The sequence below is a fragment of the Papaver somniferum genome, chromosome 7, assembly GCF_003573695.1.
Source record: "Papaver somniferum cultivar HN1 chromosome 7, ASM357369v1, whole genome shotgun sequence".
In the NCBI taxonomy this organism is placed as follows: Eukaryota; Viridiplantae; Streptophyta; class Magnoliopsida; order Ranunculales; family Papaveraceae; genus Papaver; species Papaver somniferum.
Window position 1 is genome coordinate 4,279,662 of NC_039364.1, and position 17,334 is coordinate 4,296,995.

Consider the following 17,334-nt stretch of genomic DNA (forward strand, 5'->3'; position numbering starts at 1 on the left):
TATTGGGGCGTCACTTCGAATAGAGGGGTTTTACTTTTGATTTAATAATAATTGTCCAAATTACCGTTCAATTAAAATTAAAACAAATACAGAATAAAAACCTAATCTTCACACTTTTTGCCATTTTGACTCCTGCTCTTCTTCTTCTCCTCTTTTCCTTCTTCTTCACAGTAGAAATTTTTGATTTTCATTTCAACTCATTTCATCGTTTTGAGTAATCGGCGATCCGAAAAATTGAACCTCGTAGGATTGAAATGTATATGAAAGATGAGGAAGAAGCAAACTGATTGCAGTGATGCTAATCAACATCTCAATCAACCCGCTGACCAACAACTTCATCCTCAACAAACCACCGATTGAAGCAAATGATTCTTTGGAATTTCGAACTCCTCAAAAACAACCCATGGTGTATGTAAGGTATTAAACGACAAACCCATCTTTTCTTACTCGTTGTTTGGTTAAAATAGGTTAGATTAAATGAAATCGAAGTTAAATCAGGGTTTCAGTTGTGTTCCCGAAAGTGTTACGGCTAGGTTCAACACTGATTTTCAAACCGTAAACTTTGTTTATGAAGAACTTACAGCTAGGTTTAGTTGAATTCAAACCGTAAAATTTTATTTGCATGTATTGTTACGGCTAGGTTCAGAATGAATTTTCCAACCGTAATTGGTTACGGTTTGTTTCACTATAGGATAAGCCTAGACGTAATTCTTCCTATATCTTTTAAGAAAACTGTTTCTTTGATTACGGCTAGGAAAATAGAACGTATTTTCCAACCGTAACTTTCTACGGCTGGGTTCGAAAAAAAAATTCCGAACCGTAATTTATCCTGAACATTAAAAAAATATTATATATTGGCTTGTGTTTATTAATCCATCGGTACTGATTCTATGGGTTCTATTTCTTGTAATTTGCAGGAATCCTGGTAGATTAAAGGCTAAAAAGAAGAGAGGAAATGATTTGACGCCAAAAGAAACTCTTACACCTCGCCATGAAATTCATTGTGGGGTAGATTATAGAGATCTCCACAAGGATGCTAAGAAAAAGAAGGATATGATTCAAGGAAGTAGCTCAAGATGTCCTGATGAACTTCAAGAAGAAGATAATGTTTTCCAAGATCTACAAATTGAAGGGGAGCAATTTGAACTACCAGTGATATCGGAAGGTAAACTTGTGATTAGGGATACACCAAATGAACAAGAATATGATGATGAAGAAGAACAATTTTTTATTGAATGAAAAGGGAAACAAGTTGTTGTTGCTTCACCTGAAGCTACACCTAAACCTCAAGCGAATGAGAAGAAGCCGAGGAAGAAACATTCACCTAAAGGCAAGCATATTCCTAAAGGAAAAGACATGTTGTCGCCTAAGAAGAAGAATGTTTGGGGTGACGCACCCGATAATCCAAGGTCTTATTTGGTTATCACATTCATGGGCTGCAAACGTTTGTGAAAGCAGGGAAATAATCTCAAAATTTCACTTATTTTTGTTCAACTTGATATATTTTGTTCAACCTGATATAATTTAGAAATTTAACAAAATTTGTTGTTTATACATTATTTGTAGGATCACGAAATTGCGGTAAAGAAAACGAAACATTAAAAGGCTGTTCATTGGTCGTTAGGTGAAGAATGTAAAGCGGTTCGTGATCTTGTATTGGATACATGGTTAGGTAGTGGAATTCTATACCATCAGCATGAGTTTGATTCTATTGTTACCAGTGCCTTTAGAGAGCGATATTGGATAAAAACCGATACTTTCCATCTCTCATTCGGCGAGATAACAATAACGCTGGATGATGTGAAGAAAATCTTGGACTTAAACATTGAAGGAAAAGCTGTTCCTGAAGGTTTTGACAACAACATGAGTTGGACAGATCTTTATGCCCTTGTGAAAGTCACACTTGGATGGGAGCCAGCTGAGACGGAAAAACAGTTTAACTGGTATGGTGGAGATAAACCAAATGAAGCAAGAGAAGGTCCAGCTATATCTGTCAAAAAGATATTGTTGAAGAATCTGAAAGATATGTTTGGAGGAACATATAACGCTGAAGTAGTACGTAAGGAGGTGATAGATGAAACAAGAGCTCGTCGTACAGCCACCACGTACATATTGTATTCTCTTGGTACCATATTATTTCCTGATAACTTGGGGAATCGAGTAAATGCTCACTATCTACAATGGTTAAAAGATCTCCAGGAGACCAAAAAGTATGCTTGGGGCACCGCCACTCTCGCTTATTTACTTGATAGTTTTCGAAAAGCTTTGAAGGCTGGAGCCACTGAAGTTGCTCGGAATGTTGGCCTTTTTCAGGTAATTTGTATAGTTTTTGTTTTTTTTTTATATATATATCCTTTTATTGTTCCTTCTACAACTTGGTCAGATGATAAAACTGGTCCTACAGGAAAAAAGTTTGTATTCACTAGAACCCAAGTAAAGCACAAAGAAGAGAAGATAGCTTCTTTAAGGTTGAAAATTGATGCTCTCACCATCGAAGATGTGATATTTGATCCTTACATAGATCTAACGAAAGATAAGTTTGCAGAAGAGATTGACCATCGTGTTTTTTCAAGTTTGGAATCCTATAACAGGCCTTTGTTTCATCTTCATGTGTACGTAATGGCCAATCCACGTCGAGTTCTCCGCCAATATGGTTATGTGCAAGAAGAATTCACTCAAGAATCGTTCAAATTGTGTGTTAATGCTTCTTCCTTAAAAAGTGTCAATGTCGTGCTCCACTAAAGCCCAGATCCAAGTATTGATGTTTGGAACGATCGCAATAATCGACTATACCAAGTCTATATTAAGGAGCTCATTCCTGCTCTAGGCACAAAGGAAGCCGAAGACGGTTATTTGAAATGGATTTATCATTTTGGTCATCCTCATGTGATCAATAATGATCCGGAAGCGGCGGTATATATCCAAAGGGCTCAAGAAAAGAAAATGCATGAAGCCGAGAAGAAAGGTGTATTTTATATGGATTGGAAGGTGCTATATTTCAAGACGGTAAGTAAAGTTGTTATTTTTTATGATCCATTTTTAGGTTTATACTAATATGTTTCGATGCTATATTTGTTTGTACTAATATGTTTGTTTCATTTTGTTATATAAAATAGAAAAATAAATGCATTCACTTGGCACAAACATTGACTCGATGCGTCAAAAAAGGTGAGGACCTCACAAGTGCACAAGTAAAGGTTTTACAACAACAAATCAAAGACTTTCCTGATCCAAACAAGGATGAAGAGAGGGGCACGAAGAGGAATGGACATTCGTCCAGAGATGTGGGTACTATTCAACGTCAGCCATCACCTAGTAGTTCTTAATCCAAAGAAGAGGATAAGCATGCTCGTGGTCGTGGTCGTGGTAGGGGTCGTGGTTGTGGTCATGATGGTCGTGACGGTCCTCGTACTCGTGGTGGTAATAAAAGAGGTCGTGGTTGTACTTGTAATGAGTAGATATTCATTATGGTATTTTGTATGGTTTGTTATGAACAAGTTTTAAGTTTGGATTATATTTCATTATGGTTTGTTATGAACAAGTTTTAAGAATGATTATTCAAGTTAGAATAAACCAAAGAAAGAAAAATGCATGTGAAGGGCTCTCTTACGATTGGGTTCTCCCGCTAAAATACCAAATCGTAGCAAAGAAATAAATTTACGGTTGGGTTTTGGGAAATCTTGACCCAACCGTAAATCTTCGTGTGTACTATTTTTTCCAATGTCTAATGCATATGTATCTTTATGTTTGAGTGAATGCACAAATTTGGTTTAGTATTATCTATAATAAATGAATAAGTCTTAAAATTGGATTTGTGTTGGTAGTTTTAAAGTGAAACACAAAATCAGCGTTGGGTACTCAGGAAGAATAACAGTTAGGTTTGTGGTAGGAAAAACCAAATCGTAAGACTGAAAAAATTATGTTTGAGAGAGTTCAGCAGAGTTACGGCCAGGTTGGTTCCAACCGTAAGCCTGACACAATTTGTTTACCAGAGTTACAGCCTGGTCCATTAACTCTCCAACCTAGCCGTATCTCTGACAATTCCCATCTCCCTCATCCGTATCTTTAATATAGTCACGAACAAAATCGAGAAAAAAAAAGGTAATTTTGATAAATGATATATAAATTCCGGGAATATCGACGCTTCTCATATCTAGGGGATGGTTTGTAAGTTGTGTTTGGAATACGAACCATCCCCTTCCTTTCACTTGACGGAAATATTCCAACTATCGGACTTTCTCCTATATTTTTTGTTAATTGTTTAACACCGTCTCCACCGCCAAGTTTTTTTGTTGTGCTTTCTTGGGAGGGAACTTCGCAACCGTTTCGTTTAACTTCCCCATCTTTTGTTCCACATTCTTTGGAACCTTTTCTTTTATCTCCCCCATCTTTTGTTCTGCATTGTTTGGAACCTTTTCCTCTAACAACTTCGCTTTTTGCTATTTGTTTGGAACGAAAGACCGAACCTTTTCCTTTAAAATAAACTTTTCTTGTTGAACTTTTTTGAGATGGAGGCTCAAGATCTTTTTCTTGTACATTTCCATGACTTGGTTCTCATTTTTCTTGTACATTTCGATGACTTGGTTCTCCTTTTCCCATTTGACCTCTTTTTCGTTTGTTTCTACCTTGAACATCCTGCTCCATCTCATCCTTCGCTTCATAGGCTTTTCGCAACAACTCATAACCCGATGGATTTGTTTTATTTGATTCTTCCAACAATTCCCTTGCCGTTTTCCTTACTACACTCCTCTTTTGTTTCGTATAAGGCCTCCCCTTTCTCTTCCTCTTAGGTGGTTCCTTCATATTCTTCCTAGTTAGTGGATATACGAAGTTACTCAAGTTACTCAACCATATTTTTCTTTCCCCCCGTGTTAATGTATCATATTTCGCGGCTAGCTCTTTTCCGATGTCAGTATCGCCAAATGTTCCTCCGAAATCTTGATCAACTCATGGAATGTTAATTGTTGCCAAAAGGGATCAACATCTTGTATCGGAATAACTTTGCCATTGTAATTGGCTATGACATGCGGACATGGGAGGCCCAAACTTGTCATGTTAGTACAAATACACTCTCTTCCGCCAAAGTTACCCAACTCAAAGTGTATCACTTCTTTCATGATTAAATCAATTGCAAGATGCGACACTTTATGAGTAATTCCATGAAGCCAAGGATTGTCTTTCCGTTTAATGTGTCTGCTAGATTGGTTTTGTTCAAAATGCTCCCCAACTCTATCGAGATCACGGAGGAAATAGGTGTGCATGGATTTAAATGCCGTAACAAATCCACCATCACCACTATGAAGCTTCTTCTTCAACCGGTAGTGAGGAGATTCCACCGTACTTGTAGCTTGGTTGCCGAAATGTCTATATTTGTTCGTGGATGCGGCTATAAACTTCTCTTTGTGCGGATCCAACCAATTTTCCACCAAATATTTCACCATAATTGGATAACTTCTCAAACTAGACAATAACATACGAGATCGTTCTTCATAATCTTCCACGGTGAGAGAATATGCCATGGCTTCCCAATCATTTTGGAAACTAGCCCATCTTAGTTCCGCCAACTCGTCATCCTTCTTAATTTCTCTTTGGCTTCCTTTTGTTTATCAACTGGTAGTTTCTTTATTCTCTCCATTTGACTTTTCTTTGTTGTACAAATGATGGTCTTACATTTAGTTTCAATGTTATTCCATAGGTGGAACGTGCAAAGAAGGTGATGAGCATCCGGGAAAATCCTCGTTATTGCATTCAACAATGCTTGTTCTTTGTGGTGACAATCACCTTTGGAGTATATCCCTCAACGTAGAATAAACTCACTTGTTGTAGTGCCCACCATAACTCTCTTCAATCTCATTTTCCATGAAGCAAAATGCGACGCTAAACGGAGAGTTGGAGAAAGTTTGTTCAACAATGTTCAACACGGGCATCTCATACTTGTTGGTCTTGTACGTGCAATCCATTAAAAGTACTTCATTGGAGCACTGCGGCAACTGACTTTTACTTTCGGTACCCTTTGGCACATGACTTTTACTTTCTCCATTCCACTCGCAAACCATTTGAAAGTGGCAGTCATTTTTTGATCCATTACAAACTATAACACGCATAATTAACTTGCCACGTTCTCTTGTTCATTCATGTGCTTCTTTCTTCGTTTTCCATGTCTACATGGTCTAAAAACTCAAAGTTAGTAAAAAAAAACATAGTGATATGGTCAAAATGAATAGCAACATATCTTTCCATGAGGGATGTAAAACTTGTTTTCTCTATCATACAAAGATTCACCCACCTCGAATTGGTAACTTGTTTCATTCATTTTGGTTGAGTGAATCAAAATCTAGGGTTTGAAAGAAATCTCCAATATTTTTTTTTTCTTCTCTATGGTTTTTCTTCCCACAAAAACTGTCCCAGAATTCATCGAGTATATAACAAAATTCATTAATTTAATTATTATCTAATTAAACTAAATTAAAATTAACTAAAATTACAAAATTATTTGAGATAAAGGGTATTTTATATTACTTATGAGTGATTCATATTTGTCTTAGATGACGTCCCTCTAATAGAATGTGACGCCCCAATAAAAGCATTTTTTTTTCTAATGCGTTTTGAGAGCAAGTCTTATAGTGGAATCCAAGCCTTCCAAGTGTGGAAAAATCATGGAGTGTCTAGTCTAATGGCTTCCAAATTGGTGTTTTCCATGAAAAATCCAAGCAGGGTTCCATGGTTTCGTAGAATGGTCTGTGGAATCCATGGCAGCGCTAATTAGATTAGCGTAAAACGCTATTCAAAATAGCGCAATAGAAGACGGAAAACGCCAATCAGAATAGCGCTCAACGCTAATCAAAATAGCACAAAACGCTATTCAGAATAACGTTTTTTTATCTGTAGATCTAAAACGAGCCATTGAAAATCTAATGACTGAGAAAAAAGCGCTAATCTTAATAGCGTTTTGTGCTATTCTGAATAACGTTTTTTTAGCGGTATTCTGATTAGCGCTCAACGCTATTAAGATTAGCAATTTTGTTGTTCCACCACTACACTTGCACTCACACCCACAATTCCAATGTTGAGGTGGCGTGGAAGATGGAACTCTTCCACCGTGAGACTTGCTCCGAGGCCCACCGTTGGATGTGGTCCCATGATGAGGAGATATATAAAAAGTCCGATGTCATTTATGAATTTGTTTCCTTGACTTCCCAAAGAAGATACCAGAAAATAATCCAACGGATAGAATATAACCTACTTCGCTCGGTTAATCCAACGCTGGATACAAACCCAGCTTCAGTCTAAACCCTTGTTTCTGTTTTCTCTCTATTTAACTTGGTCTTTCTGCGCCGCCGGCTACAAAATCATTCCCAATCACCAAGCAGAGGCAGATCAGGTATGTTGAAATCCTCCTTTTTCTGACTTTGATTTACGGTTTCGTTTCGTTTCTGCTTTTCATCTTTCAGATTCATGAATTATATGGTTGGCTGGGATTAGATTAGGTTAGATTGTTTCTCTTTTAGCTAACGACGAAGATATTGATGCCATTGTTTCTGTTTGTTCTTGATTATTCTGATTGACTCGTTGAGTAAGCCTGTTTGGGAACACAATCAGGAAAAATTAATTGAATTAGAAACTGATATATTTGATGTTCTGTAATTATGACTACAAAGTCTCTATTGCTTATGGATTTATGATGGTATTATGTCTTTATGGACATCCATCTACATTTTTTTTTTGTTTTTTTCAACTCTTTATCAATTTTGTGATGGCCAATTTATTTTGTACTACTTTGTTATTTTTTAAGCCAGTTTTGTTTTTTAGGGAAATTCATGTTTTAATGATGTTGTAGGATCTATCTTTATTTTGTGTTTCATTTCAAATTTTTATTCTAGAAACATATGATAGAGTTGATTTACTTAGATTACAGATTTATTTAGAAATCAAAATAACCAAATCCATGCCTTTATTATGATTTTTCCATGTTGTTTAAGCTAGTTGTATCCATTAGTACCAAGAATTTCATTGGATTGGTTTGTTACTTGGTACAACTTTGGAGCAACCTTTCTGTAGGCATCAATAATTTTTTAATATTTGGTTGTTGATACTATTTTGGTTGAGACTCAAGCTAAGTTCACCATATTTAGTCCTAACCTTTTGGTTCTTGTGTTTTTTTTTTGTTCAGTTCATCTGTCTTTAAAAATGGCGGTCGTTGAATCAGGGATGTTTAGGATCCAACATACTGTTGGGACTATTTTATGTTGCAAATGTGGAATTCTGATGCCACAGAATGCTGCAAATATGTGTGTCAAATGTTTAAGAGCTGAAGTTGACATCACTGAAGGTCTACAAAAGAATGTTATCATCATGTACTGCCCTGAATGCAACAGTTACTTGCAGCCACCGCGAACTTGGATGAAATGCGAGCTAGAATCCAAAGAGCTCTTAACATTTTGTGTGAAAAGGTTGAAGAATTTGAGTAAGGTTAGGCTTACACATGCCGAGTTTATATGGACAGAACCACATTCGAAGAGGATCAAGGTTAAAATTGGAGTGCAGAAAGAAGTACTTAATGGAGTTGTTTTAGAGCAAGCTTACCTTGTTGAGTATGTTGTACAGGACCACTTGTGTGAATCCTGTTCAAGGATTGCTGCTAATCCTGATCAGTGGATTGCTTCTGTTCAGTTAAGACAACATGTGCCGCACCGTAGAACGTTCTTTTATCTTGAGCAGCTCATTCTCAAGCATAATGCTGCTCTTCATGCAATAAAGATTAAGCAGATGGATCATGGTATTGATTTTTTCTTCGCCAACCGAAGCCATGCTCTAAAGTTTGTTGATTTCGTCGGTAAAGTTTGTCCAATCAAGAGCCGAAATGATAAACAGCTAGTATCCCATGACGAAAAGAGCTCCACCTACAATTATAAATACACATTTTCTGTTGAAATTTGTCCCATTGCCGCGAGGATCTGATCTGTCTTCCTCCCAAAACAGCTCTTAGCTTGGGAAATCTGGGTCCACTAGTACTGTGCACGAAAGTAAGTGACAGCATTGCTTTACTTGATCCCCTTACTTTGAGGATGTCGTACATGGTTGCAGACCAGTATTGGAGGATGCCTTTCAAGACTTTGCTATCAAGTCGACAACTCGTGGAATATATAGTTTTGGATGTGGAACCCATGATATCTGAAGTGAATGTTGGCGGAACAACTTACGCATTAGCAGACGTTCAAGTTGCACGTGTCTCTGATTTTGGCAAAAATGACTTGATCTTTAATATAAGAACCCATCTTGGCCATCTTTTAAACCCCGGCGATTATGCTCTTGGTATGACCTATATGGAGCTAATATTGACATTACATATAAAGGTCTTGTCATTCCTGATGCAATTTTAATAAAGAAGAGCTATGAAGAGAAGCGACTAAAGAAACGTGGCAAACCTCGTGCTTGGAAGCTGAAGTTCATGAATATGGAAGTGGATAATTCTAATAGAAAACTTGATGAGGAGAAGATGAATACTGAGATTGAAGAATTCTTGAAAATTTTGGAAGAAAACCCAGAGATGGCGCTTAACATATCCTTGCACCACAATGAAGAGTACCAACCATCGGAGATGACTGAGGCAGATGATGATGGACTATTGCCTTTAGATCAGATGCTCGCTGGTCTTAAACTTGGTGGCGAAGAAGAAGAGGACAATAATAATGGGCAAGGCATGATCGACTGATTCTCTGTAAGATGGGAGGCTGAGTTTATCCTTTCTCAACTGGTATGTCATTTTTGCCATTTATTTCTTCCTTATGTTTACGCAGAACTTAGCTTCCTACTCTTTCCTCTAAAATTCTCATGAAATTGAATTGAACTCAGCTTACGATTGTTTTCCGAAGTTGCATTTGATGGGCAAGAAGCTCAAAATAGTCACTTTGCATGCCTTCAAGCAAAAGTTTTGGTCTTTCACAGTGCTATATGAGCATAATCAACATAAAGTCATCATAAGTTACGTCGCTTTATGAACATTTTTTTTGCTATAAGTATTGTGAATTTGCATGTGTAAAACAAGTTCTGCCTGGTAGTATTGTTGGTATGCATTAAAAGTTAGAGATGTTAAGCACACATGTTATATCTTTACTATTTTAAAATGTAGGCAATAGCTATGTTGTCAAAGGCGTCGCCTTGGCGCCAAAGTGGCCCTATTTTTCCATTTGGCGTCTTGCTAAGGAAAAAAGATGCCACTTTTAAATAGTGGATTCCTAACGGCGCCTTTATGCGCCCAAAAGGTATATTTAAAAAAAAAGAAAATCTTTCTCAAATCTTTCCCCTAATTGAATGTGATTAATGTTATTAATATGTGGAAACATTTGACTGATGGAAAATGAAGAAGAGAGTTTCATATTATTTTCAAACTAAATGGACGTGATTGGTGGAATGGATGCAATTTTGACGTTTTAATTCTTTGATATAAGTATAGTAATAGGCTTTATTGTTTGATGTAAATATAGAAAGAAGATAATTATTCGGCCTTGATCCTCTTCTCTATAATTGTGCCTAGAATAGTTACTCGGATTTTACACCCGCACTGCCCGGCGCCTCACGCCTATGACAACATAGGGCGATAGGCTATTTTCTTAGTGTTTGCACCCTGTCATTGTGTACATTTTTTATTCTGTAGAAGTTGGTATCTGTTTATCTGGCGTATCATACACACTTTAAGATTATTAATAGAGTGAGAGAGTGAGAGAACATGTGTGCTAATTTGTTGGGTAGAAAAATGAGTTTATGTTAGCATGGTGCCTTCTTAATAATATAACCTTGACTGAAACACTACTAACTACTACCAAGCGTTCTTATTATGTTATCATATATGCTGCAGTGATTTTCTGTGCTTCAAACCTATGAAGTTTGTTGTTAGGTTCTTGAGAAATTTAATTCGCCGAGTATGTTAAATATTCTTTTTGCAGGAGGAACTCTTAAAGGCTGAAACTACTCTATGGATTGATCAGAATACTTGTTGCATTGACTGACACTTGATTGCATTTTGGGAAATTTAGCTGATGATTTCAACTTTGATTTTTGCCTTGGTGGGTATATCCTTCTACCTCTTTTGTATAGAGGATAAACAAGGTGGTTTATGTAGGCAGATGACTCTTCCTGGTAAGAGTAGGGTGCAGAAACGTTGAATTTTACCAGTTTTACTTTCTTTTGACTGAAGTGGTGTTTTAGTTTTGGGTACTTTTTAGTTCTGTTTAATTGTTTTACTTCCAATTTGCATGTAGTCAATTTTTTATTTTTATTTTGATACGCTCGCCCAACGTGGAATTAACCGTAGATAACTGGAGAGGTTTCCTTGTCCTTCCTTTACCACGATAAACCGTAGATAACTGGAGAGGTTTCCTTGTCCTTCCTTTACCACGATAACGCCGCACGATTTTACTCTCTCTTCATCAATAAGGACATCAAGACCGAGTGTAGATATACGTCAAGCAAAAACATTTTGATTCGACGGATGGGTTATGCTTGGAAAGCTTCTTTGACTCTTGAATTATTCAATATGATTCGATCAAGTGTTCTGAGCAAGAATGTAGATGGATCATTAAGAGACAGTCTAATAATAGAGGGGAGTATGAGATATCTTCACTCTAGCAACAATGGGGTGAGAAGGTCTCTCTGCTTTCCGGCAGGAAAGGAAAGATGGGGGTGGGATACTTTAGCAGCTCAACTGGAAGTTTTAAATGATATTTCAGACCATGGCTGTTCCCCTAGTCGAAAAGAAGTTGGATCAGTAGAGAAGAAAATGAAGGAGACACATCTCCGGTAACTGAATCAGTCACCGCACTAGGTCAAAAGAGGAACCAATTTGACTTTGTTGACACATCTAGCATGTAACCACCGGGTACAACGGGAGTCTCCCATTTGGAGAGGCGGGGCAGGAAAGGTCGAATGCGGCATTACTATTACCAGTCTCATAATTTCTATCAAGATATGAGTTCTCAATAACACTTTAAGAAACAAAATAAATTGTGAATGAATAACGTACAATCTTGTTGTAGTAAGTAAAATATAATCTAAGCGACACGTTAAGGGATACCAAAGTAGGGGAAGGAAACGCACCAGATGAAAGCCTAAAGTCCTGAGATTACCCAAGATATCCAACACTGGGACAAGAGATGAAAACACGTAGAGAACAGATGGGAAATTAGACGACTGAGTTTCAAAGAGGAGACAAAGCATTATGAAGTGAACGTGCATGAGCCACGAATTTCAACAACATTTTTAATACAGTACGATAAGCCGGCAAATTCTCACCAGCACAACTCCGGTTACTGGGTTTTCACTCAACTCCGCCTCCTCACTCAAACAGCTATCCTCTGCTCTAAATCTTCTACTGAGATATTAGGGTTGGAATGAATAAATCTTCTCTGACCGGATTGGATTGATGGGGCACGAAAAAACTAGAATGATATTTTTGGGACTACTCCAAATAGGTGGGGGACTACTCTTCCATTTTGGGGTGGGACATTTGAAGTAATTTTGGGTCACTCCTTATCTAAATTTATTTTTAATATCAATTTTACTCTTGGTAATTAAATTAATTAGTTAATGTTAATGTAATGATTAATTACTGATTAGTTAGTGACTAGTGAGTTATTAATAGGATAGTTTTGTTAGAATCGGAATTATTGAGAGAGAAGAAGAAGAAGAAAAAAGTTGAAGAAAAATAGGTTTGAACCAAAAAATTCTTATTTTGGGTTTTCTAAATATGATATGAGTGATTCTTGTGATGATAACTCCTCATCAGAATCAGAACTTCCTTCATCTCCTAGCGTATTTGTCAGTACTTGTCAATATCCGGGTATGAGTTATTTGTTAGATGATGAATGTTTTTTTCCTAAACTCAAGCAAACGACCCATATGACAAATTTTATCAGCCACAACCAGAAGATGAAGTTATGGGCACTCAGGTATGGCTCAAATTTATTTAATGAATGTTGAATTGTGCAAAAAATTGGCAAAATCGAAAATTTCAGGAAGAAATTTCGGCTAGGTCGAAGTAGTTCGGTTAGCAATTCTGCAGAACAGGTAGCCGAACTCTCCTGTATGTGCAGTTCGGTTACTCATTTTAGCATACGTATGTACCCGAACTCTGTTTTAATGGACGTTTTTGAGAGTTTAGTTATCTTTTTCCAGAAAACGTTGCAGAACTAATTTTAGAGAGCATATAGTTAATAGTTCGGTTTAGTCGAGTTTAGTCCCTTTGTTGCCAAACATTTTTTTCGGCAAGATCGCAAATCACGTTCATTGAATAGCTAACCGAACTTTGTAGTTCGGTTTAGTCGAGTGTAGTAATTATGTTGCCGAACTATACCATAGAAAATTCCAAAGAACAAGTTCGGCAAGATCGTATTTTTTTTTAATAACCGAACTTTCTGTTCGGCAAGATCGCAATCTTTTTTCATAACCGAACTTTCTGTTCGGAAAGATCGCAATTTTGTTTTCATAACCGAACCTTTTTTTCGGCAGGATCGTATATTATTTTTACATTGCCGAAAATTTAAATATTTCTTATTTTACGTTGGTATTATCGTTGTGCTATTACTCGTAGGTTGCATCTGATCCAATAGAACTAATGGAAAATCAATTTACCCTGTTGATATTTTGTACGATGACACGTCCCATCACCACATGAATGACTTGGTATTCAAATGTCCTTTAGAGGCAAAGAGTTGGGCTAGACAACATGCACTAAAAGACATGTACGTATTAGTATTGAATGGGAGAGAAAAAAAAACCCGTTTTAAAATGGTTTGTGAGAGAAGCGGTGGTCCCGATAAAAGCCACAAGAGGAAGGGTTATGTTTATAAAGGAAAGACAAATAGGAAGAACAAAACTTTCTTAAAGAATATTAAATGCCCATTCAAGCTTTCGTTTAATTACAACGAAAAATTGAGTAGATGAGTTCTCTACAAGGTTATGGAAGGTTCTCACAACCACCTACAAAAACAGCTCTCAATTGTGAGGTTTTTTTAAGGGGGGCGTCACAAATATGGGTTATTTGTGAGGGTTTATGATAAACCGCCACAAATACTCTAACTTGTCGGTTCCAAGGATCCGACCCAACTATTTGTGAGGGTTTGCTGGGCCAAGCGTCACAAATACAGTTAGTCAAAGTCCAATAGACTTTTTTTTGTTAGTTTTGAGTGTCCGACACAACATATCTCATCAATTTTACACTTCGACAGATGAAACTTTCATCATTTGTGAGGTTTTCCAATCCGTCAAAAAAAAAATTCAGAAAAGGCGGTGAAATTTCATTCTCTCCCGCTGAAATTTTCGCCAAAATTTTCTCTATTTTAATTCCTTTCTCTCATCTTCTTGTAAAACTCAGATCTGGTTTTCTCCTCTTTCCTTCTGTTCTTCTCTAGTGAAGAAGTTTGCTAAGAGGTGATTTTGTTACCTTCTCTCCATCTCGTCTATCTCGTCTGTATCCCTCACCACTCTTGAGTTTACTCTCATCTGTTAATGTTTTTTTTTTTGTTTTGCTTTGCAGGATCTAAAGGAGTCAATTGAAGGTGATTTTTTCCTTTTTTTTTGTATTTTAATTTTCGATTCTTTGTTTAAGGACTGTATTTGCTTAAATCTTTTAGATCAGGGTTGCTTCATATTACTTTTAATTCATATATTTTTTGTTCTGCATGCAGGATCTAAACGAGTAAACTTGAAGGTGAAATTTCCCCTTTTTTGTATTACTTTTAATCTCTTTTTATTTCTTTGTTTCTTTGATTAAGGACTGGTTTTTCTTTTAATTGCTTGTTTTCTTTGTTTTACAGGAGCTAAAGGAGTAAAATTTCAGGTGAAATTTCTCCTCTTTTTCTTTGTATTCACTACTGTGATTAAATAAATTAAATTTGTTTTTCTTTAGTTTCAATTTCTTAGGGTTTACTGGATAGAAAAAATTCTTTAATTTCTGAGTTCTGAGTGTTTGTGTCATGGATTTCATTTTTTTTTTTAATTTCTTAGGGTTTGTTTTATGGATTGGTGGTCTAGAAACGAAATCTGGATATGGGTTTTTGTTGATGGAACTTGATATTGTGGTATGAGCTTTGGATTTCTTAGATTTGATCTTAGAATTTCTGATTGGGGTTTTGGTTTTATCTGTTTTGTACATGATATTGGGGTTTTGTGAAATTTCTTAGTTTCTAATTGTGTTTGTGTTGTTGTCTTTACTATACTTGTTAGCTGATAGGATCAATATACTATACTAGAGTTCGTAATTGATGTTCTGTAATGCCTAATTGGAATATTTTTTTTATGATTGAGATAATGTTCTACCCAAATTTCTCCGTTAGGCTTTAAGATATGGGTTGTCCTCATTTTATGCATGATTGAATAAATGCATTAATTGCCTCTTGTATGGTCATAATTTCACCTCTCTGTAATTTCTGGTACTGCTTTAGCTATTATTAATGCTCTTTTAGTCTTCAAATTTTGTAACATCTGATTAGTTTGCTTTAACGATTTTGGATTGCATCCTTATTTGGTTCTGCTTCTTAAGTTCAGGGTGCAAAAGAGTCTTTGGCTCTTAGTAATTTACATTGCGTTGGATTTACTCCCTGTTCTAGTTAAAGTATATATTATTGGTGAACATCTATATGTCATCTTTATTAATTGCTATGAATTAGTGTTTGCAGTTTGAACTTAAGGCATGCTTCTTTGTTCCTTTTGAATTAATGCTTGCAGTTTGAACTTAAAGAACGCTTATTTGTTATTTTTGATCTGATGGTGACATTTCTGTAGTTAATAATCTCTTGGTCGTTTTTTTCTTGATGGAATCTGTGGTCATTTTTGTTTAGTGAATTAGACTATTAGAAGAGGCTAGTTAGTCTGAAGTTTTTATCTAGAAAAATGTACAAGGCACTGAACTCCATCATTTATGGTGTAAAAGTGGTAATTGTTTATGGGATTCTTAGTCAAAATTTTTACATAATTATATATGATGTAATTTTAAAAGTGGTAAGTAGAGTGTCGTTCACTCGGACTTGTGTAGACTCGATTTTAGACTCAAAAATAGAAAACACTAAAAATTAAGAAGATATATTCACAAAAGTTTATCACAATATCGAGAGGTACTGAGATTCAGGATTCCACCAAATTCCATTCATGTGACTCAAATAATAATTCCAATCAATTATAGTTCAAATATGAACTCTTGTTCTTTGCCAAAAATAGATTTTTGAAAAGCAATGACTGTAAATCAAAAGCATGATGTATCAAAAATACATAGACCAAGCATACGCCATCAAACGAAATCACACCCATTCAATAAAAATCATTAATCAATTAAATATCAATGCAAACAGTCATAAAAGAATTATTAAAATTACCACATGCGTGAAATAACGCTTCCTACGTCATCCCAGTGGTGGGGTTTAGCTTCTCATATTAATCACTTTCTCAAAAAGATGTTTATAGGTCAAAAGTTGATTAAAAGAGTGAAAAGAATAAAATAGTGAATCTGCGACCCACAGAAGGCGTCCAGAGAAGAACGGTAAAGTGTACTGTTGTAACAGAAACAGCGATACTTGGTTTCAGCTGTGGTTGTTGCTGTTGTTTTAATACTGCTGTAAAACGCCGGTTCTGGGCTGTCGTTCTTCGTGTTCTTGAGCACCTCCAATGGCAGCAGCAGCAGGAAAGTTTTCCTGCGGCTTCTTGTCCTTCCTCCTGCAGCCTCCCTCTACGTCCCCAAACACTCGATGATAATTTCTGTGACTCGTACCATGCTATTTATATCTAACAGACCCCTCAAATCTCCACGAATATCTCCCGTATCTCTCCACAGCGAGTTCGGTTTTCTTTTTCTGTCAAACTCTCTTCACGATATTTGAACTTTCCTGAGTTATCTAAACTCTCTATAAGATATACAAGTATCATTGGAAAGATTTATAGGTGTTTAGTCTCGCTGGAACTTCTAGAAGTAAGCTCAACAGGACCCGAACTCTTCCCGTCTCTCTGTTCACCTCTCACGGCTTATCTGGCCCAATGTTTTCAGCCCAAACACTCCTACAAACCCTGTTACGCTGTAACAAGTCCATCCCAATTGATTTCCACGATTGAATCTCGTTAGAACTCGATCAAAATTCGAACTCTAAAATCTGCAGACGTGAAACACTTTTTCCCGCCAATTTTCTTTTTGAATTTGGGAAGGAAAGTGACCTCCCCCTATCCTGTGCTGTTCTCCCTTTAGCAGCTGCCTGGAAATAGGTCGCCCTTAGTAATTAGGTTACCCCTTATCCAAAATCGAGGGTCCGTAGTGATTTTTCTGATTTTCCGCACTTTTTCGGGGTTCCTCCGGGG

At 36.6% G+C, this 17,334-nt stretch overlaps 1 pseudogene; it reads left to right on the top strand.

The window, feature by feature from the left end:
- The first annotated feature begins 7,274 nt into the window (after positions 1 to 7,274).
- Positions 7,275 to 11,247, top strand: LOC113294686 (annotated as a pseudogene).
- The last annotated feature ends 6,087 nt before the right edge of the window (positions 11,248 to 17,334 follow it).